Genomic DNA, 25,178 nt, shown 5'->3' on the forward strand with positions numbered 1-25,178 from the left:
TTATTTTCTTCTATTTTTAGTTTGGAGTGTTCTTATCACAAGAGTTGTTAACTTTTCCCCACGCTTTTTCTGCCTTGTATTTGTCCATTCTCTAATGAAGAATACCTGAGAATAGGAAATTTATGAATAAAAGAGGTTTAATTGGCTCTCAGTTCCACAGGCTGTACAGGAAACATAGCAGTATCTGCTTGGCTTCAATTATGGTGGAAGACAAAGAGAAAGCCAGAACTTCACATGGACAGAGCTGGAGGGAGGGGTGGAGGGGATGGTACACTCTTTTAAACAACCGGATCTCATGAGAACTCTGTCAGGAGAATAGCACCAAAGGGATGGTTCCAAACCATTCATGAAAAATCTACCCCTATGATCCAGTCAACTTCCACCAGGCCCCACCTACAACACTGGAGATTATAATTCCACATGAGATTTGGGTGGGACACAGATCCAAACCACCATTATGCATCAATTGAGATAATCATGTAGTTGTTGTCTTTATTCTGTTAATATGGTGCATTGCATTTGTCAATTTTTATGTATTGAATAACTCTTGCATATGTATTTCCTATTCATTCTATTTTTTGGGAGAATCATGACTAATAAAAATTTTTGATACTGATAGTGGTTCTAAAAAACAGCATTTTTAGGATGACATTTCTGGATTTTTTTCTAAGGTTTCTGGAACTGGTTGTCTAATCTAATGAGATTTAAAAACACTAATGTCTGTTTGTAGTAATAAAAGGAGCATTGATAGTTTGTGACATGAACTGTTTGTAGAGATATACAGAATATTTGCATTGAATTCACCTAATCAATCACTTATAAGAAGCAAGGAGCTAGGTGACTCTGTATATGATACTTTTAAACACATTTAGAAAACTAAGGAATATAATAATGTTAGTTGGTTGCTCCTAATATTACTGTACAAAGCAATGAAAAAAGGATGAGCTCAAGGATTTGAATTCTCAGCTCATGCACCACATAAATGTCATAAGTTTTTCTAGTTGTGCCCTAAACAACTGTAGCCATAAGGCTGAAACTGCTGAGAATCAAATGCACAACTTCTTCCTGCCATTGGCTGAATTACAATACAAGTTGAACTACCAATCTTGCAGAGTGTCTAAACTCACATACCCTTCTGTTTGCAATGCCTGATATCAGCCAGTACTTCTCAGTTGTGGGTCTCTGTAGTACGTTCTTTAGCAGTCTTTAGATTCAGATAACCAATATGTATTTGCCTTCACTTGTAAAGAAAAATATACTTGAACTGTGATGCCCTGAGGATACTCAGGGAGTCCCAGTTATTTTTCCTGAGTGCTAAAAGCTGATTTAGAGAATGTAAGCTTTCCCCAGGGCTCAATATTCATTCAATATGTGGATGATGTTCTTCATTCAAACACACTCTCTTCCTCTCAGGAAGATAGTCTATATTTACACAATTATCTACTAAGGGACACAAAGTGTACAAAGACAAACTCCAGCCACATATGGCCCAAGTTAAGTATTTGGGACATATTATGTCAGTGGAAGGATTGAACATTATCTCGAATAGAGAGAGAGAAATTTAGCTTTTCCAATGCCCATCACAAAGAAACAACTTAGAGGGTTTTGGAGACTGGCCAGCTATTGTAGAAACTGGATACCAAATTTCTCTCTCATAGCTCAACCTCTGCATATGTACCTAAAAAACGAACAGCCTGATCCAACCATGTGAAGTCCAGAGAAACAATATGTTATACAATGAATAAAAGAAACCCTAACAAATACTTCAGCCATAGGGCACCCTAACTACAAGTTGCCTTTCTCCCTTTTCATATGTGAAATTGGAGGGAATGCATCTTGGGTACTGACCCAGAAACATACTGATCATCAGAGACCTATAAGATACTGTAGCTAACAGCTAAGCCCCGTGGCTCAAGGATTGCCTCCCAGTATGTGAACAACATCAGCCACTATCCTTCTGTACAAGTCTTTTAAATAATTATGGGTTCTTTTATTGCTATGGTTACACCATATTCTCTTGAAGCCCTTCTAAACTCTCACCATACTCAACACCTGTTTGTCAATAGGTTAACCTCCTATGAAGTTTTGCTTTCATCATCTCCAAATAATACCATTTTTTAAATTCTAACAGTCTTAACCTGATCACTCTTTACCAGGTCTTTCTGATGATACCCCTCATGAATGTATTTGACAACTGACCAACTTCTCACCTTCAAGATGGACCTACAATAGATGCCACTGGATAATGTTGATAGAGTGGTTTACAGATAGGTCTTCCTTAAGTTGGGAGGAAGGTAGATTTAGAGAGGAATGTGCCATGGTGTTTTTTATTAGAAGGCATTAAAGACAATTCTCTTCCCAAAGCCAGATTAACTCAAGTGGCTGGGTTTATTGTCCTGACTCGAGCTTGTCAATTGAATTGCAGAAGAAAGGGCTATGAACGTATACACTGACAGCCACTATGCTTTGGGGGTTGCTTGTGACTTTAGGATACTATGAAAGGAGAGATAATCTTTAACCTACTCAGGACAATCAATAAAAATGGAAAAGTATAAGAGCTGTTAGCAAAAATTCTAAAATGAAAACTTTTCATGACTATAAAAGTCCCAGGTCACTTTAAGTTGAACACCACTGAAAGGTGGGGTAACCAATTTACCATCCCTACAGCTAAGAGAGTAGCATTCGAGCCACCAGCCCAGATCTGTAGAGTGACCATAAAACCTGAGCCACTTAAAATCATGTTAAAGGAAACCCAAGGTATAGCCCCACCAAGAGAAAAATCTACTTGGAAACAAAAAGGAGGATACTTTTGTCCTTAAATTGAAATATGATATGGATTTAATTAATAATAAAACCATTATTTCCATGGGATATCAGGTGAACCTTATGTAATATATTCATAATCTGACACATTGGAATTCAGATAAAATAACATCCCGGTGTAAACAATATTATGGAAACTGTCCTTCATCGTGGCAGAAAAGGTTTATTTTCAGCATGTCATTTGTCACAAACATAACTCGGGGAACTCCTTCCAAGGGGCCCACAGTCATTTTCCCCTTGCAGCTAGACCTTTCGATACATGGCAACTTGATTGCAGTTAAGAGACTGCAACGGCAGTTGGAAAAATCCTATTCAAGAAAATTATTTCACTATTGGGAGTTCCCTCTGTACTTCATAGTGATAAAGAAACTCATTTTACTGGCCAGGTTAATAAAATATTTTCCAAATTTGTCACATATTTTAATCTTTCCATTGTGCCTACCACTCCCACTTCTCAGGGCTAATGGAATGGACCAGTGGAATAATTAAAACACAATTGGCTAAGTTCCTAGATGTGTTTCACCTCCCCTGGCCAAAAGCACTCCCCCTGGTGCTATTTAAACTGTGGTCTACTCCTTTTGGAAAATATCATCTATCCCCTCATGACATTATAACTGGAAAGCGCATGTAAATGGGAACTAAAATAAATGACCCAATTGTTCTCAGGGTAAATATACTACAATATTGTAAAGAACTTATTTCCCATTGTATTAGCCAGGTTTTTTTAGTGGAACAGAACTAATAGGATAGATGTATATATAATGGGGAGTTTATTAAAAAGTACTGACTCACATGATCACAAGGTGAAGTCTCACAATAGGCCATCTGCAAGCTGAAGAGCAAGAAAGACAATCTTAGTGCCCAAACCTCAAAAGTAGGGGAGCCAATAGTTCAGTCTATGGCCAAAGGCCTGAGAGCTCCTGGTAAACCACTCGTGCAGGTCCAAGAACCCAAAAGCTAAAGAACTTGGAATCTGATATTCAAGGGCAGGAAGCGTCCAGCATGGGAGAAAGATGAAGGCTGGAAGGCTCAGAAATTCTGCTCTTCCATCCTCTCTTGTCTGCTTTATCCTTGCCATACTGGCAGCTGATTAGATAGTATCCACCCAGATTGAGAGTGGGTCTGCCTCTCCCAGTCTACTGACTCAAATGTTAATGTCCTTTGGTAACACCCTCAAGGACACACCCAGGAACAATACTTTGCATCCTTCGATCCAATCAAATTGATACTCAATATTAATTATCACAAGTCCACCCTTTGTCAAGTTGAACCCATACACTTCTCCTGAAATCATACATAATCTTCAAATAAATACAGTAAAAAAATCATAATTATGCCTATCCAAATACAGTTATTCTTTGTACAACTGGAAACACATCAATCCTTAACCTAAATGCTAATACATAAAGTTAACAATGCTTAAATTCTGACAGGAAGTCAATAAATCTTATATCATATGATAAAGAAAAAAGAAAGGAAATAAAATAAAGATATTTTCTTAGTACAAGTGTATATATGCACAAATATGTTCTCAACAAAATAAAGAGAAAATAGTCGTGACAGTTGCAGTCCTCATTTCTGCTGCTGGTTACATGGTCATAGCTGATATTGACTACCTTCTACTACCCATTCTATATTTCCTTTACTTTCAGCAAGCACCTCAGCAGATCATGGTTTTTTACTTGGTGGAGTAACCCAAACCTTTATTACTGAAGGGTCTGGGCCATTTGTAGTCCTTCCAGGATTGGGCTGTTGTTGTTTTCCATTGACTTTAATCACAGGGCATGGTAATACTAAGAGACATCCAAAAAGATCTTCTGTATTTTACATGTACTCTTCCTTACTTCCATTGTGGAGTAGTAGACTGACTTCATCTTAATAATCTGGGTCAATCACCCCAGCCAATAATGTTAACTCCCTTTTTAGCCTGTTGACTTAGAGATAGAAGGATCCCAAAGTGGCCAGGTAGCAATCTTAACTTTCAGTTTAATGGAATCATTGTTGTGTCTCCTGGTGACAGCATTTCTCCCCCTGGATCTAAGATCTCTAGGCCAGCAGAACGTAATGTGGCAGAAACAGAAAGCAAAAATTGTGCTAGTGTGTCACTAGGGGTGATGGTGAGTGATACCACTTTCACTTCCACCCCTTGATTTCTAGACTTGTGAATCCTGGCTACAGAAGAAGCAGTAGCATATATTGGACACTGATTCAACGCATATACAGCTTTCTGGACAACTTTGCCCCAGCCCTGCAAAGTATTGTCACCTACATGGCATTGTAATTGACTTCAAAAGCCATTCCACCATTCTATCAATCCAGTGCTTCAGGATGATGGGGAACATGGTAAGACCAGTGAATTCTAAAGCATAAGCCCACTGCTGCACTTCTTTAGCTATAAAATGAGTGCTTTGGTCAGAGGCAATGCTATGTGGAATACCGTGACAGTGGATAAGCCATTCCATGAGTCCACAGATGGTATTCTTGGCAGAAGCATTGAATGCAGGATATGCAATCTTATATCCAGAGTAAGTGTCTATTCTGGTAAAGAAAAGCCACTGCCCTTTCATGATGGAAGAGGTGCAATATAATCAACCTGCCACCAAGTAGCTGGTGGATCACCCAGAGGAATGGTAACATATCAAAGGCTCAGTGTTGGTCTCTGCTGTCAGCAAATTGGTCACTCAGCAATGGCAATAGCCAGGTCATCCTTGGTGAGTGGAAGTCTATGTTACTGAACCCATATGTAACCTTTATCCCTGCCACCATAACCACTTTGTTCATAGACCCATTGCGTGATGAAAGGGGTGGCTGGGGAAAGAGGTTGAGTGGTGTCCACAGAACAATTCATCCTATTCACTTGATTATTAACATCTTCCTCTGCTGAGGTCACTTTGATGAGCTCTCACACGATGCACAAATACCTTCACAGTGTTTGACCACTCAGAGAGGTCCATTCACATACCTCTTCCCCAAATACCTTTGTCACCAATTTTTCAATCATTTCTTCCAAGCCCTTAACTATCAAGCTAAACCATTGGCTATGGCCCATAAATCAGTATATAATAGGACATATGGCAATTTCTCTTTTTGAGCAAAGTGCACAACAAGGTACACTGCTCAAAGTTCTGCCCACTGGGAAGACTTTCCTTTGCCACTGTCCTTCAGGTATGTCCTAGAAAGGGGCTGTAGTGCTGCAGCTGTCCACTTTCACGTGGTGCCTGCATATCATGCAGACCCGTCTGTAAACCTGGTCCTTTTCTTTTCTTCCTCTGTCAACTGATCATAGGGAACTCCCAATGAAGACATTGGTGCAGGCTGGCGGGGAGAAGGCAGGGTGGCAGGAGTGGAGATGATGGGCATGTTAGCCACTTCTTCTTGTAACTTACTTGTGCCTGCAGAACCTGCTGGAGACCGATGATGTATATACCTATTCCATTTGATAATGAAATGCTGCTGTGCATGCCCCACTTCATGGCTAGATGGGCCAGAAAGCACCCAGTTTATGATAGGCAGTTCAGCTCGCATGGTGATTTGATGACCCATAGTCAAACGTTCAGTTTCTACCAAAGCCCAGTAACATGCCAAGAGCTATTTCTCAAAAGGAGAGTAGTTATCTGGAGAAGATGGCAGAGACTTGCTCCAAAATCCTAGAGGACTCACCTATGGGGGCCTTTCCAAAGCTCCAGAGAGAATCCCTCTCTGCCACTGACATCTCAAGTATTATTGAATCTGCTGCGTCATGTGGTCCAAGTGGCAGAGCAGCTTTCACAACAGCCTGGACCTGTTGCAGAGCCTTCTCACGTTCTGGGCCCCATTCAAAAGTGGCAGCCTTTCAGATCACTAAATAAATGGGCCACAATAACACACCCAAATGAGAAATATGTTGCCTCCAAAATCCAAATAGACCCTAGAAACATTGTGCCTCTTCCTTGGTTGCAGGAAGGGCCAAATATAACAACTTATCCTTTACCTTAGAAGGAATATCTCAACAGGCCCCACACCATTGGACCCCATGGAATTTCACTGAGGTGAAAGGCCTCTGAATTTCAGTCAGATTTATTTCCCATCTTCTAGAATACAAATGTTTCACTAATAAGTCCAGTGTGTTTGCTACTTCTTGCTCACTGGGTCCAACCAGCATAATGTCATCAATGTAATGGACCAGTGTGGTATCTTGTGGAAGGGAAAAGCTAACAAGATCTCTCCAAATACGAATATGACAAAAAGCTAGAGAGTTGATATACTCCTCAGTTAAGACTTTGAAAATATATTGCTGTCCTTACCAACTGAAGGCAAATTGTTTCTGGTGGGCCTTATGGACAGAAATGGAGAAAAAGTTATTTGTCAAATCAATGGCTACATATCAGGTACAAGGAGATGTGTTAATTTGCTCAAGCATTGAAACCACATCAGGCAGAGCAGCTTCAATTGGAGTCACTACTTGGTTAAGTTTATGATAATCCACTGTCATTCTCCAAGATGTATCTGTCTTCTGCATGGGCCAAATAGGAGAGTTGAATGAGGATGTGGTGGGAATCACAACCCCTGCATCTTTCAAGTCCTTGACGTGACACTAATCTCTGTAATGCATCCAGGGATGCAATATGGTATTTTATTTACACCTCTTCTGAAACTATTCTAATGTCTTCCATTTGGCTTTTCCCACCATAATAGCCCTCACTCTGTCAATCAGGGAGCCAATGTGGGGTTTCTGCCATCTGCTAAGTATGTCTATGAACATTATGTATTCTGGCACTGAGAAAATGACCACAGGATGAGTCCAGGGACACACTGGATTCACTGTAAGTTGTATATGAGCAAAAATTTCGTTAATTATCTGACCTCCATAAGCCCCTACTTTAATTGGAGAACCACAATGACGTTTTTGGTCATTTGGAGTCAACGTCAGCTCGGAGTAAGTGTCCAGAAGTCCCCAAAAGGTCTAATCATTCCCCTTTCCCCAATGCACGGTTATGCTCGTAAAAAGCCAGAGGTCCTCTTGGGAAAAATGGGAAAAAGATTAACAGTATAAATTGTCAGTAGTGCAGTGGGGTCCTTCCTCAAGGGGACATGGCTTCTCCTTCATTCAAGAATTTCTGGGTTTGTAAACTAGTTCAAATCTAGAAATTGATTGAGGGGCCATGATTCTCTATTTTTATCATCAAAATTTGTATTTTGTCCACTTTACCTGGACATTTTCTGCTTATACAAATTAAGTATGAATGCAGTAGGCTTCCTATCAATTTCACTTCTAGGAACAACATGATTAATTAGCCAATGCCAGAATTCTACACAAGTCAAACTTTTCAGATTGCTACTTTGCCCCTGTTGTCCATTACAGTAGCTACACCCACCTCACCTTTGAAGGTTGAGTGTCACCCATTGGTCCCAGCCACCTCGGGATCCAGTTATTTCCATTGCATTTAAATTTTGTAATTGAGTGACTAAAGTTCCCACTGTCAGAGCTGGCATACAAAGAATAGCAATCACAGAGCTCTTCAAGCATTGAGGTGCACCCTTTGTAATCTATTTTACAAGGTATTGGTGAAAGATGTGTCTTCTGGACCCTCCCAACTGGGATGAGTAGGTCTAAAGGGAATAATCCACTCTAGCATCTCAATCTCCTCACCCCTTTGGATCCCTTCCTCTACATTAAACAAAGGGAGATCAGGCATTTCCAGATCACTCACAGGGAGACATCTTTTGATCCATATTTTGGCTAATTAAGCCAATAAACTAGTAGATCCTTTTTTAACTCCCCAAACTGCAACATTAAATACAGAATCCCTACTTAGTGGAACTAAATCAATAAATGCAGCCTGATCCAACTTTGTGTTTCTTCCATCATTATCCCACACCCTTAGTATCCATTTCCATGCCTTCTCCCCAGATTTCTGCTTATATAAATTAGAAAACTCAAGCAGTTCTTTTGAGGTGTAATGCACTTCCTCATGGGTCACACTCAAGCTCACCTCTAGAGGTCTGTCAGTACTTTAGTTATAGGTCTAAAAGCAAACAGAGGTGTTGGAGGTGGGTTCTGAGGAGAATCAGCATTGTCTTTCCTGGCAACTAAAGTGATACATCATGTTAACGGAATGAAAAGAAAATGTATGATCTCTTTGGTTGATGTTGAAAAGTCATTTGAGAATATTCAACAATCTATTGTAATAAAAACCCTCAGAAAACTGGGTATAGAAAGATCAAACCTCAACACAATAAAAGTATTATATGACAGACCCACAGCTGGTTTCATACTGAATGGGGAAATATGGAAAGCCTTTCCTCTAAGATCTGGAACATGACAAGTATGTGCAATTTTACCACTGTTATTCAACATATTCCTGGAAGTCTTAGATGGAGCAATCAGATAAGAGATAGAAACAAAGGGAATCTGAATTTAAAAGGAAGTCAAATTCTTCTTGCTTGCAGATGACATGATCTCATATTTGGAAAATTCTAAATATTTCACCAAAGAAAACTATTAGAACTGGTAAATTCAGTAATTTTGCAAGATACAACATTAATATTCAAAAATCAGTAGTATTTCTGCATGCCAACAGTGAACAATCTGAAATAATAATCAAGAAAGTAATTCATTTAAAATACTATGAATAAAATAAAATATCAAAGAATTAACTTAACCAAAGAAATGGAAGATCTCTACAATAAAAACAATAAAATATTGACCAAAGAAATCAAAGATGATACAAAAAAATGAAAAGAAATTGTATGTCAATAGATTGGAAAAATCAACATTGTTAAAATGTCTACACTATTTAAAACATATTTTAGTTTCAATGCAATCCCTAACAAAATACCAATGACATTCTTCAAAGAAACAGAAAAAGAGTCTTAATATGTAGAGAAATCATCAAAAGACTTTGAGTAAAGGTATCCTGAGCAAAAAGCACAAAACTGGAATCATATTACCTCACTTCAAATTATACCACACAGCTACCGTGACCAAAATAGCATTATAGTAGCATAAAAAGTGACACACAAACCGGTGGAACAGAATAGAGAACCCAGAGATAAATCCACACATCTACAGTAAACTTATTTTTGACAAAGGTGTCAAGAACATACATTGGAGAAAGGACAACTTTTTCAATAAATTGTGCAGGGAAAGTTGGATATCCTTATGTAGAAGATTAAAGCTAGACTCCTATATTTTGCCATTATACAAATATCAAATCAAAGTGTATTAAAGACTTATGTCTAAGATCTCAAATTATGAAATTACTAAAAAGAAAACTTTGGAGAAACTGTCTGGGACATTGGTCTGGGCAATTATTTCTTGAGTTATACCCACAAGCATAGGCAAATAAAGTAAAAATAAACAAATGGGATTACACGAAGTTAAAAGTCTTCTACACAACAAAAGAAAACAGTCAACAAGAAGAGACAACCCACAAAATGGGAGAAAATATTTGCACACTATCCATCTGATGAGAAATTAATAACCAGAATACATAAGGAGTTAAAGAAAATCCATAGGAAAAGGATCTAGTAATCCCATAAAAATAGGCAAAGTAAGTTGGAAAGCAATATAGTCAAATAGTAACAGCTCTGGTTTGCAGCTTCCAGTGGGATCAATGCAGCAGGTGGGTGATTTCTGCATTTTCAACTGAGGTATGTGACTCATCTCATTAGGACTTGTTAGATGCTAGGTACAGCCCACAAAAGGTGAGTCGAAGTAGGGTGGGGCATCACTTCACTTAGGAGAGGTCAGGGAACTCCCTCTCCTAGCCAAGGGAAGCCATGAGGGACCCTGCTATAAGGAATGATGCACTTGGCCCAGATACAACACTTTTCCCATGGTCTTCTTAACCCACAGACCAGGAGATTCCTTTGGGTGCCGACACCACCAGGGCCATGAGTTTCAAGCACAAAACTGGGTGGACATTTGGGCAGACACCAAGCTAGCTGCAGGAGTATTCTTTTTTTCATACCCCATTGGAGCCTAGAATGCCAGTGAGACAGAACGTTTACTCTCCTGGAAAGGGGGCTAAAGCTGGGGAGCCAAGTGATCTAGCTCAGTGGATCCCACACCCATGGAGCCTAGCTAGCTAACATCCACTGTCTTGAAATTCTCGCCGAAAACACAGCAGTCTGAAGTCAACCTGGGATCCTTGAGCTTGGTGGGGAGAGGGGCATCTGACATTACTGAGGCTTCAGTGAGTAGTTTCCTCCTCATAGTGTAAACAAAGCCACCAGGAAGTTCAGACTGGGCTGAGCCCACCGCAGCTCAGCGAAGCTGCTGTAGCCAGACTGCTTCTCTAGATTTCTCTTCTTTGGGAAAGCATCTCTGAAAGAAAGGCAGCAGTCCCAGTCGGGGCTTATAGATAAAACTCCCATCTTCCTGAGACAGAGCACCTGGGGGAAGAAACGGCTGTGGGTGCAGCTTCAGCAAACTTAAACATTCCTGCCTGTGAGCTCTGAAGAGAGCAACATATCTCCCAGCACAGAATTTGAGCTATGCTACGAGACAGAGCTTCAAACACGTCCCTCACTTTCATCACTTCTGATGGGAAAACACATCCGAGCAAAGATCAACAGACACCTAACACAGGAGAGCTCCAACTGGCATCTGGTGGGTGCCCCTCTGGGAAGAAGCTTCCAGAGGAAGAAACAGGCAGCAATCTTTGCTGTTCTGCAGCCTCTGCTGGTGATACACAGGCAAACAGTGTCTGGAGTGGACCTCCAAAAAACTCCAGCAGCCCTGCAGAAGAGGGGTCTGACTGTTAGAAGGAATACTAACAGGCCGGGCGCGGTGGCTCAAGCCTGTAATCCCAGCACTTTGGGAGGCCGAGGCGGGTGGATCACGAGGTCGAGAGATCGAGACCATTCTGGTCAACATGGTGAAACCCCGTCTCTACTAAAAATACAAAAAATTAGCTGGGCATGGTGGCACGTGCCTGTAATCCCAGCTACTCAGGAGGCTGAGGCAGGAGAATTGCCTGAACCCAGGAGGCGGAGGTTGCGGTGAGCCGAGATCGCGCCATTGCACTCCAGCCTGGGTAACAAGTGCGAAACTCCGTCTCAAAAAAAAAAAAAAAGAAGGAATACTAACAAACAGAAAGGAATAGTATCAACATCAACAACAACAAAAAGTTTACACAGAAACCCCATTCGAAGTTCACCAATGTCAAAGACCAAAGGTAGAAAAATCCATGAAGATAAGGAAAAGGCAGCACAAAAAGGCTGAAAATTTCAAAAACCAGAATACCTCTTCTCCTCCAAAAGATTACAACTCCTCACCAGCAAGGGAACAAAACTGGATGGAAAATGAGTTTGATGAATTGAAAAAAGTAGGCTTCAGAAGGTGGGTAATAACAAAATCCTCCGAGCTAAAAGAGCATGTTCTAACCCAATGCAAGGAAGCTAAGAACCTTGAAAAAAGGTTAGAGGAATTGCTAACTAGAATAATCAGTTTAAAATGATGAAGCTGAAACACAGCACAAGAACTTTGTGAAGCATACACAAGTATCAATAACCGAATTAATCAAGCAGAAGAAGGAATATCAGATATTGAAGACCAACTTAATAAAATAAAGTGTGAAGACAAGATTAGAGAAAGAATAACAAAAAGGAACAAACAAAGCCTTCAAGAAATACAGGACTATGTAAAAAGACCAACTCTACATTTGATTGGTATACCTGAAAGCAACAGGGAGAATGAAACTACGTTGAAAAACACTCTTCAGGATATTATTAAGGAGAACTTTCCCAACCTAGCAAGAAAGTCCAACATTCAAATTCAGGAAATACAGAGAAGACCACAAAGATGCTCTTCGAGAAGAGAAACCCCAAGACACATAATTGTAAGATTCACCAAGGTTGACATGAAGAAAAAATGTTAAGGGTAGCCAGAGAGAAAGGTCAGGTTACCTCAACAGGGAAGCCTATCAGACTAACAGAGTATCTCTCAGCCGAAAACCTGCAAGCCAGAAGAGAGTGGGAGCCAATATTCAACATCCTTAAAGAAAAAATTTTCAACCCAGAATTTCATATACAGCCAAACTAAGCTTCATAAGTGAAGGAGAAATAAAATCCTTTACAGAAAAAGAAATGCTGAGAGATTTTGTCACAACCAGACCTGTCTTAGAAGAGCTCCTGAAGGAAACACTAAATATAGAAAGAGAAAACTCATACCAGCCACTACAAAAACATACCAAATTGTAAAGACCATCAACACTATGAAGAAACTGCTACAACTAAAGGGCAAAATCACCAGCTCACATCATAATGGCAGGATCAAATTCAAACATAACAATATTAACCTTAAATGTAAACAAGCTAACTGTCACAATTAAAAGAAACAGACTGATAAGTTGGATAAAGAGTCAAGACCCATTGGAGTGCTGTATTCAGGAGACCCATCTCAAGTGTAAAGACACACATAGGCTCAAAATAAAGGGATGGAGGAATATTTACCAAGCAAATAGAAAGCAAAGAAATAGTAGGGGTTGCAATCCTAGTCTTTGATAAAACAGACTTTAAACCAATAAAGATTAAAAAAAGAAGAAGAAGAAGAAGGGCATTACATAATAGTAAAGAGATCAATGCAACAAGAAAAGCTAACTATCATAAATATATATGCATCCAATACAGGAGCACCCTGATTCATAAAGCAAGTTTTTAGAGACTTACAAAGAGACTTAGACTTCTACACAATAATAGTCAGATAATTTAACACCCCACTGTCAATATTAGACAGATCAACAAGACAGAAAATTAACAAGGATATCCAGGACTTGAACTCAGCTCTGGACCAAATGACCTAAGAGACATCTACAGAACTCTCCACCCCAAATCCACAGAATATACATTCTTCTCAGCACCACATCACACTTATTCTAACACTGATTCCATAATTGTAAGTAAAACACTTCTGAGCAAATGAAAAAGAACAGGAATCATAACAAACAGTTTCTCAGACTACAGTGCAATCAAATTGGAATTCAGGATTAAGAAACTCACTAAAAACCACACAAGTACATTGAAACTGAAAAACCTGTTCCTGTATGACTACTGGGTAAATAATGAAATTAAGGCAGAAATAGATAAGTTCTTTGAAACCAAAGAGAATGACGCTACAATGTACCAGAATCTCTGAGACACAGCTAAAGAAATGTTTAAAGGAAAATTTATAGCACTAAATGCCCACAGGAGAAAGCAGGAATTATCTAAAATCAAGACACTAACATCTCAATTAAAATAACTAGAGAAACAAGAGCAAGCTAATTCAAAAGCCAGCAGAAGACAATAAATAACTAAGATCAGAGTAGAACTGAAAAAGATAGAGACACAGAAAACCCTTAAAAAAAAAAAAAAATCAGGGGAATGCTGGGAAGATGGCCGCCTAAGAACAGCTCAGGACTTCAGCTCCCAGTGAAAGTGCAGAGGGTGAGTGGACACCGCATTTCCAGACGAACTCTTATTGCCCACAGACCAGGAGATAACCAGGCAGAGGGGTCGCCAGCGTCGCAGTCCCAGCCGGTGCGGCTGTTTTGGCCCCCGCGGGGCTGATTCCGCCCGCGCCACTGCTGTGATGACTCCCTGTTGCTGCAGTTCTCCATACAAAAGCCACTGTTCTGGGAGCCCTCTTAGCTGGCAACCAGAGCCCTGAGACAGCAGAGTTGCCCATTCATCTGAAATAGCCAGCCAGGCCAGGAGATTCCTAGGCAAAAAATACGCCAGGAGCCGGCGCCGCAGTTCGAGCCGACTCCGTGAGTCACAGCACGGGAGATCCCGGCTCCTTTTCAACAAGCGACCGGAACGCGGGGTCGTTCAACTTAAAAGAAAAGACTCTGAGTCAGGGAGCCAGGTGATCAGGCTAGGTTGGTCCCACCCCTCCACCCCCAACAACAAAGAAAACAAAAACAGTAATTGGAAACCCTCTGGGTTGAGCCCTTCAAACCAAGCACAGCTGAACCTGGAAGGTCCCGCTCAGTGGGGGAGGGGCTTCCGCCATTACTGAGACTCTCCACTACTACGGTGGCAGGCTGCCATTGCCGGGGCAACCCGCCGTTGCCCAGGCAACCTGCCACAACAGAGAGAGTCCACCATAAAAGAGGCAGGGCCACGGTTGCCGAGACAGTTCTAACTACGCCCATATAAAAAGGACTACAGGGAAGAGCTCAGGGCAGCTGGGTGGAGCCCACAGCAGCTCAGCAAAGCCCCTGCGGGCAGGCAGTGGCTAGGCTTGCTGCTAGCTGGGCGGGTCAGACCTGAAAGAAAAATCAAAAAAGGCAGTAGTTCAATGGAAACTCATAAAGCTCCAACTCCCTGGGACAGAGACAGACAACAGGTGGATAAACCCACAAAAATGGGAAGAAACCAGCGCAAAAAGGATGAAAACTCCCGAAACCAGAACACCTCTCCTCCTAAAAGGGATCACAACTCCTCACCAGCAAGGGAACCAGACCGGATGGAGAAGGAGGGTGATGAAATGACAGAATCAGTCTTCAGAAGGTGGGTAGTAAGAAACTACAGTGAGCTAAAAGAACATGTTCTAACCGAACGCAAAGAAAATAGGAACCTTGAAAAAAGATTGGACGAACTGCTGACGAGAATGGACAGCACAGAGAGGAGTATAAGTGAATTGATGGAGCTGAAAAACGCAACACGAGAACTTCGTGAAGCATGCACAAGCTTCAACAGCCGAATTGACCAAGCAGAAGAAAGGATATCAGAGGTCGAAGATCAACTCAATGAAATAAAAAGAGAAGGCGAGAACAGACAAAAAAGAGCAAAAAGGAATGAACAAAATCGTCAAGAAATGTGGGACTATGTGAAAAGACCTAATCTACGTCTATTAGACACCTATTAGGTGTACTTGAATGTGATGAAGAGAATGAATCCAAGCTGGAAAATACTCTTCAGGATATTATCCAGGAAAACTTCCCCAACCTAGCAAGGCAGACCAATATTCAAATCCAGGAAATACAGAGAACACCACAAAGATATTCCTCAAGAAGAGCAACCCCAAGGCACATAATCATCAGATTCACCAGGGTTGAAATGAAAGAGAAAATGCTAAGGGAAGCCAGAGAGAAAGGTCGGGTTACCCACAAAGGGAAGCCCATTAGACTCACAGCAGATCTCTCAACAGAAACCCTTCAAGCCAGAAGAGATTGGGGGCCAATATTCAACATCCTTAAAGAAAAGAACTTTCAACCCATAATCTCCTATCCAGCCAAACTAAGCTTCATAAGTGAAGGAAAAATAAAATCCTTTGTGAACAAGCAAGCACTCAGAGATTTCATCACCACCAAACCTGCTCTACAAGAACTCCTGAAAGAGGTTCTACACATATAAAGGAAAAACCAGTACCAGCCACTCCAAAAACACACCAAATGGTAAAAGGGCACCAACACAATCAAGAATCTGCATCAACTAACCAACAAAACAGCCAGGTAGCATCAAAATGATAGTATCAAATTCACACATAACAATACTATCCCTAAATGTCAATGGACTAAATGCCCCAATCAAAAGACACAGACTGGCAAATTGGATAAAAAGCCAAAACCCATCAGTGTGCTGTATCCAGGAAACCTATCTTACATGCAAGGATACACAAAGGCTCAAAATAAAGGGATGGAGGAAGATCTACCAAGCAAATGGAGAGCAAAAAAAGGCAGGAGTTGCAATTCTCATCTCTCATAAAATAGACTTTAAAGCAACAAAGATCAAAAGAGACAAAGAAGGACATTACATAATGCTAAAAGGATCACTGCAACAAGAAGAGCTAACGATCGTAAATATATACGCACCCAATACAGGAGCACCCAGATACATAAGGCAAGTTCTTAATGACTTACAAAGAGACTTAGACTCCCACACAATAATAGTGGGAGACTTTAACACCCCATTGTCAATATTAGACAGATCAACCAGACAGAAAATCAACAAGGATATCCAGGACCTGAACTCAGACCTAGAACAAGCAAACCTAATAGACATTTACAGAACTCTCCACCCCAAATCCACAGAATATACATTCTTCTCAGCACCACATCACACCTACTCTAAAATTGACCGCATAATTGGCAATAAATCACTCCTCAGCAAATGCAAAAGAACAGAAATCATAACAAACAGTCTCTCAGACCACAGTGCAATTGAGTTAGAACTCAGAATGCAGAAACTATCTCAGAACCGCACAGCTTCATGGAAACTGAACAACTTGCTCTTGAATGTTGACTGGACAAACAATGAAATGAAGGCAGAAATAAAGATGTTCTTTGAAACCAATGAGAACGAAGACACAACATACCAGAATCTCTGGGACACATTTAAAGCAGTCTCTAGAGGAAAATATATAGCAATGAGTGCCCACATGAGAAGAAAGGAGAGATCTAAAATTGACACCCTATCATCAAAATTGAAAGAGCTAGAGGAGCAAGATCAAAAAAACTCAAAACCTAGCAGAAGACAGGAAATAACTAAGATCGGAGCAGAACTGAAGGAAATAGAGACACAAAAAACTCTTCAAAAAATCAATAAATCCAGGAGCTGGTTTTTTGAAAAGAGCAACAAAATAGACAGACCACTAGCCAGATTAATACAAAACAAAAGAGAGAATAACCAAATTGATGCAATAAAAAACGATAAAGGTGATATCACCACAGATTCCACAGAAATCCAAACCATCATCAGAGATTATTACAAACAACTCTATGCACATAAACTAGTAAACCTGGAAGAAATGGATAAATTCCTGGACACCTGCATCCTCCCAAGCCTAAACCTGGAAGAAGTCGAAACCCTGAATAGACCAATAACATGGTCTGAAGTGGAGGCAGCAATAAAGAGCCTACCACCCAAAAAAAGCACAGGTCCAGATGGGTTCACAGCTGAATTCTACCAGACATACAAGGAGGAGCTGATACCATTTCTTCTGAAACTATTCCAGACAATCCAAAAAGAGGGAATCATTCCCAAATCATTTTACGAGACAAACATCATCCTGATACCAAAACCCGGCAGAGACTCAACAAGAAAAGAAAATTTCAGGCCAATATCCATGATGAACATAGATGCAAAAATCTTCAATAAAATACTGGCAAACCGATTGCAACAGCATATCAAAAAGCTCATCCACCATGATCAAGTAGGATTCTTCCCGGGGATGCAAGGCTGGTTCAACATACGCAAGTCCATAAACGTAATTCACCACATAAACAGAACCAAAGACAAAAACCACATGATTATCTCGATTGATGCAGAGAAGGCTTTTGACAAAATTCAACAACCCTTTATGCTAAAAACCCTCAATAAACTAGGTATTGACGGAACGTATCTCAAAACAATAAAAGCTATTTATGACAAACCAACAGCCAATATCATACTGAATGGGCAAAAACTGGAAGCATTCCCTTTGAAATCTGGCACTAGACAAGGATGCCTTCTCTCACCATTCCTATTCAATATAGTACTGGAAGTTCTAGCCCGAGCAATCAGGCAAGAAAAAGAAATAAAGAGTATCCAAATTGGAAAGGAGGAAATCAAATTGTCTCTATTTGCAGATGACATGATTGTATATCTGGAAGACCCCATCATCTCAGCCCAAAATCTCCTGAAACTGATAAACAACTTCAGCAAAGTCTCAGAATACAAAATCAACGTGCAAAAATCACAAGCATTCCTATACATCAGTAATAGACTTCAAGAGAGCCAAATCAAGAACGAGCTGCCATTCACAATTGCTACAAAGAGAATAAAGTACCTAGGAATACAACTAACAAGGAACGTAAAGGACCTCTTCAAGGAGAACTACAAGCCATTGCTCAACAAAATAAGAGAGGATACAAACAGATGGAGAAACATTCCATGTTCGTGATTAGGAAGAATCAACATCGTGAAAATGGCCATACTGCCCAAAGTAATTTACAGATTCAACGCTATTCCCATCAAGCTACCAATGACCTTCACAGAACTGGAAAAAAACACCTTAAACTTCATATGGAACCAAAAGAGAGCCCGCATAGCCAAGTCAATTCTAAGCAAAAAGAACAAAGCAGGAGGCATCACACTACCGGACTTCAAACTATACTACAAGGCTATAGTAATCAAAACAGCATGGTACTGGTACCAAAACAGAGATATAGACCAATGGAACAGAACAGAGGCCTCACAGGAAATACAACATACCCACAACCATCTGATCTTCGACAAACCTGACAAAAACAAGCAATGGGGAAAGGACTCCCTGTTTAATAAATGGTGTTGGGAAAACTGGCTAGCCATGTGCAGAAAGCAGAAACAGGACCCCTTCCTGACACCTTACACCAAAATTAACTCCAGATGGATTAAAGACTTAAACATCAGACCTAACACCATAAAAACCTTAGAAGAAAATCTAGGCAAAACCATTCAGGACATAGGTGTAGGCAAGGACTTCATGACCAAAACGCCAAAAGCAATGGCAACAAAAGCCAAAATAGACAAATGGGACCTAATCAAACTCCACAGCTTCTGCACGGCAAAAGAAACAGCCAGTAGAGTGAATCGGCAACCAACAGAATGGGAAAAAAATTTTGCAGCCTACCCATCTGACAAGGGGCTGATATCCAGAATTTACAAAGAACTAAAGCAGATCTACAAGAAAAAAAACAAACAAGCCCATTCAAAAATGGGCGAAGGATATGAACAGATACTTTACAAAAGAAGACATACAGGAGGCCAACAAACATATGAAAAAAATGCTCATCATCACTGGTCATCAGAGAAATGCAAATCAAAACCACATTGAGATACCATCTCACACCAGTTAGAATGGCGATCATTAAAAAATTGGGAAACAACAGATGCTGGAGAGGATGTAGAGAAATAGGAACACTTTTACACTGTTGGTGGGAATGTAAATTAATTCAACCATTGTGGAAGACAGTGTGGCGATTCCTCAATGACCTAAAAATAGAAATCTCATTTGACCCAGCAATCCCATTACTGGGTATATATCCAAAGGATTATAAATCATTCTACTACAAGGACACAGGCACACGAATGTTCATTGCAGCACTGTTTACAATAGCAAAGACCTGGAACCAACCCAAATGCCCAACGATGATAGACTGGATAGGGAAAATGTGGTACATATACACCATGGAATATTACGCAGCCATCAAAAACGATGAGTTCATGTCCTTTGTAGGGACATGGATGAACCTGGAAACCATCATTCTCAGCAAACTGACACAAGAGCAGAAAATCAAACACTGTATATTCTCACTCATAGGCGGGTGTTGAACAATGAGAACACATGGACACAGGGAGGGGAGCACTACACACTGGGGTCCTTTGGGGGGAAATGGGGGAGGGGTGGGGTTGTGGGGAGGTGGGAAGAGATAGCATGGGGAGAAATGACAGATACAGGTGAGGGGACGGAAGGCAGCACACCACACTGCTATGTGTGTACCTATGCAACAATCTTGCATGTTCATCACATGTACCCCAAAACCTAAAATGCAATAAAAATAAATAAATAAATAAATAAATAAATAAATAATCAATGAATTCAGGAGCTGGTGTTTTGAGAAGGTTAATAAAATAGACTGACCACCAGGCAGACTAATACAAGAGAGAGAAGAGTCAAATAGTCATGATAAAAAACGGTAAAGGGGAGATCACCACTGATCCCACAGAAATACAAACTACAATCAGAGAATACCGTAAACACCTCTATGCCAATAAAACTAGAAAATCTAGAAGAAAAGGATAAATTCCTAAACACATGGTGCCTCCTAAAAATAAACTAGGAATAAGTCAAATCCCTGAATAGACCAGTAACAAGTTCTAAAATTCAGGCAATAATTACTAGGCTACCAACCAAACAAAGCCAAGGACCAGATGCACTCATAGCCGTATTCTGCTAAAGATACAAAAAGGAGCTGATACCATTCCTTCTGAAACTATTCCAAACAATAGAAAAAGAGGGAACCCTCCCTAACTCATTTCATGAGGCCAGCATTATTCTGACACCAAAACCTGGCAGCAGCACAACAAAAAAGCAGGAAATTTCAGGCCAATATCTCTGATAAATATTGATGTGAAAATCCTCAATAAACTTATAGCAAACCAAGTCCAGCAGCACATGATAAAGCTTATCTATCATAATCAAGTTAGCTTCATCCCTGGATGCAAGGCTGGTTCAATACATGAAAATCAATATATGTAATCTAGTACATAAACATAGCCAATGACAAAAAAACACATGATTATCTCAGTAGATGCCAAAAGGTCTTTGATAACCTTTAATGCCCCTTCATGCTAAAAACTCTCAATAAACTATATATCAATGGAATATTATCTCGAAATAAGAACTATTTATGACAAACCCAGAGCCAATATTATACTGAATGTAAAAGCTGGAAGGATTCCCTTTGAAAACTCGCACAAGAAAAGGATGCCCTCACTCATCACTCCTATTCAACATACTATTGGAAGTACTGGCCAGGCAAGAGAAAGAAATAGGCAAGAGAAAGAAATAAAGCGTATTCAGTTAGGAAAAGCGGAAGTCAAGTAGTCTCTATTTGAAGATGACATGATTGAATATTTAGAAAACCCCGTCATCTCAGCCCCAAATCTCCTTAAGCTGATATGAAATGTTGGCAAAGTTTCAGAATACAAAAACAATGTGCAAAAATCATAAGCATTCCTATACACCAATAACAGATAAACGGATTGCCAAATCATGAGTGAACTCCCATTTACAATGACTACAAAGAGAATAAAATACCTAGGAATACAACTCACAAGGAATGTGAAGGACCTCTTCAAGGAGAACAAAAAACCTCTGCTCAAGGAAATAAGAGAGAACATAAACAAATGGAAAAAAATAATTTTATGCTCATGGATAGAAAGAATCAATATCATGAAAATGGCCATACTGCTCTAAGTAATTTATAGATTCAACACTATCCCCATCAACTACCATTGACTTTCTTCACAGAATAAGAGAAAACTACTTTAAATTTTATGTGGAACCAAAAAAGAGCCCATATAGCCAAGACAAAAATAAGCAAAGAGAACAAAACTGGAGGTATTACACTACCTGACTTTAAAGTATACTACAAGGTGACAATAATCAAAACAGCATGATACTGGTACCAAAACAAATATACAGACCAATGGAATTGAATAGAGGCCTCAGAAGTAACACCACACATCTACAATTATCTGATATTTTACAAATCTGATGAAAACAAGCAATGGGGAAAGGATTCCCTATTTAATAAATGATATTGAAAAAACTGTTTAGACATATGCAGAAAACTGTAACTGGATCCCTTCCTTACACCTTATACAAAAATTAACTCCAAATGTAATAAAGACTTAAACAAAAGACTTAAAATCATAAAAACGCAAGAAGAAAACCTAAGCTATACAGTTTAGGACATAAACATGGGCAAAGACTTTATGACTAAAACACCAAAAGCAATGGCAACAAAAACCAAAATTGGCTAATGGGATCTAATTAAACTAAAGAGCTTCTGCACACAAAAGAAATTATCATCAGAGTGAAAAGACATGAGAGAATGTTGCAATCTATCCATCTGACAAAGGGCTTATATCCAGAATCAACCAGGAACTTAAACAAATTTACAAGAAAAAACAAACAACCCCATCAAAAAGTGGGCAAATATATAAAGAGACATTTCTCAAAAGAAGACATTTATGTAGCCAACAAACATGAAAAAAAGCTCATCATCCCTGGTCATTAGAGAAATGCAAATCAAAACCACAATAGGATACCATCTCATGTCAGTTAGAATGGCAATCATTAAAAAAGTCAGAAAACAACAGATGTTCAAGAGGATGTGGAGAAATAAGAACACTTTTACACTGTTGGTGGGAGTGTAATTTATTTCAACCATTGTAGAAGACAGTGTAGCAATTCCTCAAGGATCTAGAAACAGAAACACCATTTGACCCAGCAATCCCATTACTGGGTATATACCCAAAAAATTATAAATCATTCTACCTTAAAGACACATGCACATGTATGTTAATTGCAGCACTGTTCACAATAGCAAAAACTTGGAACCAACCCAAATGCCCATCAATGATAGACTGAATAAAGAAAATGTGGTGCATACACACCATGAAATACTATGCAGCTATAAAAAAGGATTGGTTCACATCCTTTGCTGGAATGTGGTTGCTCATTCTCAGCAAACTAACACAGGAACAGAAAACCGAACACCACATGTTCTCACTCATAATTGGGAGTTGAACAATGAGAAAACCTGGACATAGGGAGGGTAACATCACACACTGGGACCTGTCAGGGGGTGGGGGAATAGCAGAGGGGCAGCATTAGGAGAAATATCTAATGTAGATGATGGGTTGATGGGTGCAGCAAACCACCATGGAATGTGTATACCTATGTAACAAACCTGTATGTTCTGCACATGTATCCCAGAACTTAAAGTATAATACAAAAAAGGCAAAATAGCTGCATAGATATTTATTTTAGAAAGGTATACAAATGGAAGATTGGTGTATGTGAAGATTTTCACCATCACTATCAGAGAAATGCACATTAAAATTACAATGAGGTATTATCTCACCTCAATTAAAATGGCTTTTATCCTAAAATAGGCAATAACAAGTGCTGATGAGGTTGTGGGGGAAAAGCAACCCTTACACACTTCTGACGGAAGTGTAAATTAGTACAACCATTGTGGAGAACAGTTTGGAGGTTTAAAAAAAAAAAAAAACTAAAAATAGAACTACTATATAATCCAGCAATCCCATTGCTGGGCACATTCCTTTTATAATATACAAATTACAAAAATATATAAATTTTTAAAATTAGTATATTCAAAATATTTTTGCACTTCTACATTTATTGCAGCATTATTTACAATAGCCAAAATTTGGAAGCAGCGTAAGTGTTCATCAACAGATAAATAAAGAGAATGTGGTCTATAAACACAGTGGAGTACTATTCAGGAATAAACAAAAAATCTTATCCATTATTTTCAACAATGCAGAACTGGAGATCATTATATTAAGTGAAATAAGCCAGGTAGAGAAAGTCAAACTTTACATGATGTCACTCATTTGTGGGACTAAAAATTAAAACAATTGAACTCATGGAGACAGAGAGCAGAATAGTCATTATCAATGATTGGAAAGTGTAGTGGGATGGGGACAGAAACTGGGCATGATTAATGAGTCCAAAATTTTGTTAGATAGAATGTATAAGTTCTAGTATTTGATAGCAAGATGCTTACAGTAAACAATAAATGATTGCACATTTTAAAATAACTAAGAGTATAATTGGAATATTTGTTTCACAAAGAAATGACAAATGCTTGAGTTGATGGATACCCTATTTACTCTTATGTGATTATTACACATTTTATACCTGTGTCAAAATATCTCATGTACCTCATATATATACTCATATATATATATATATATATATATATATATATACCTAACATGTAACCATAAAAATTAAAAATTAATTTTTAAAAAAAGTATATAGCCAACCCAAAGCTAACATTAAAAAAATAACAGTGAAAAATTACAGTAAACATATTGTGAAAAAATTGTTAAGGGAATAATAATGTCACATTAGAAAATATTCACTTGATCCAAAAAACAACAGTAGGAGATTTCTGGCAACATGGCCAAATTGAAACAGCTCTGGTCTGCAGCTCCCAGCAAAATCAACACGAAAGTTGGTTATTTTTTGCATTTCTAACTTAGGTACCCAGTTCATATCATTGGAACTAGTTGGAGAGTGGGTGCAGTCCAAAGAGGGTGAACCAATGCATGGTGGGGAAGAACAAGGGGTCAGGGAACTCCCTCTCCTATCCATGGGAAGCCATTAGGGACAGTAACCTGCACTCTGGCCCAGATATTGTGCTTTTGCCATGGTCTTTGCAACCCACAGACCATGAGATTACCTCTGGTGCCTACAATACCAGGGCACTGGCTTTCCAGTGCAAAACTGAACAGCTGTTTGGGCAGACACAGAGCTACCTGCAGGAATTTTTTTCATACCCCAGTGGTACCTGGAACACAAGTGAGACAGAACAGTTCACTACCCTGGAAAGGGGGCTGAAGCCAAAGAGCCAAGTGGTCTGGCTTGGTGGGTCCACCCTCACAGAGACCAGGAAGCTAAGATCCACTGGCTTGAAATTCTCGCAGCCAACACAGCAGTCCGAGCTCTACCTGGGGTGCTCAAGCTTGGAGGAGAGAGGGGCATCCACCATTGCTGAGGTTTATGTAGACAGCTTTCCCCTCACAGTGTAAACAAAGCTGCCTAAAAGTTCAAACTAGGCAAAGTCCACTGCAGCTCAGCAAGGCCGCTGCAGCTAGCCTGCCTC

At 39.6% G+C, this 25,178-nt stretch overlaps 1 pseudogene; it reads right to left on the reverse strand.

Annotated features, from left to right (window-relative positions):
- Positions 1-4,419: 4,419 nt before the first annotated feature.
- The window catches only part of LOC141582709 (uncharacterized), a 32,335-nt pseudogene continuing 11,576 nt past the window's right edge, over positions 4,420-25,178 (reverse strand).

This window comes from Saimiri boliviensis, chromosome X (assembly GCF_048565385.1).
Source record: "Saimiri boliviensis isolate mSaiBol1 chromosome X, mSaiBol1.pri, whole genome shotgun sequence".
Classification (NCBI taxonomy): Eukaryota; Metazoa; Chordata; class Mammalia; order Primates; family Cebidae; genus Saimiri; species Saimiri boliviensis.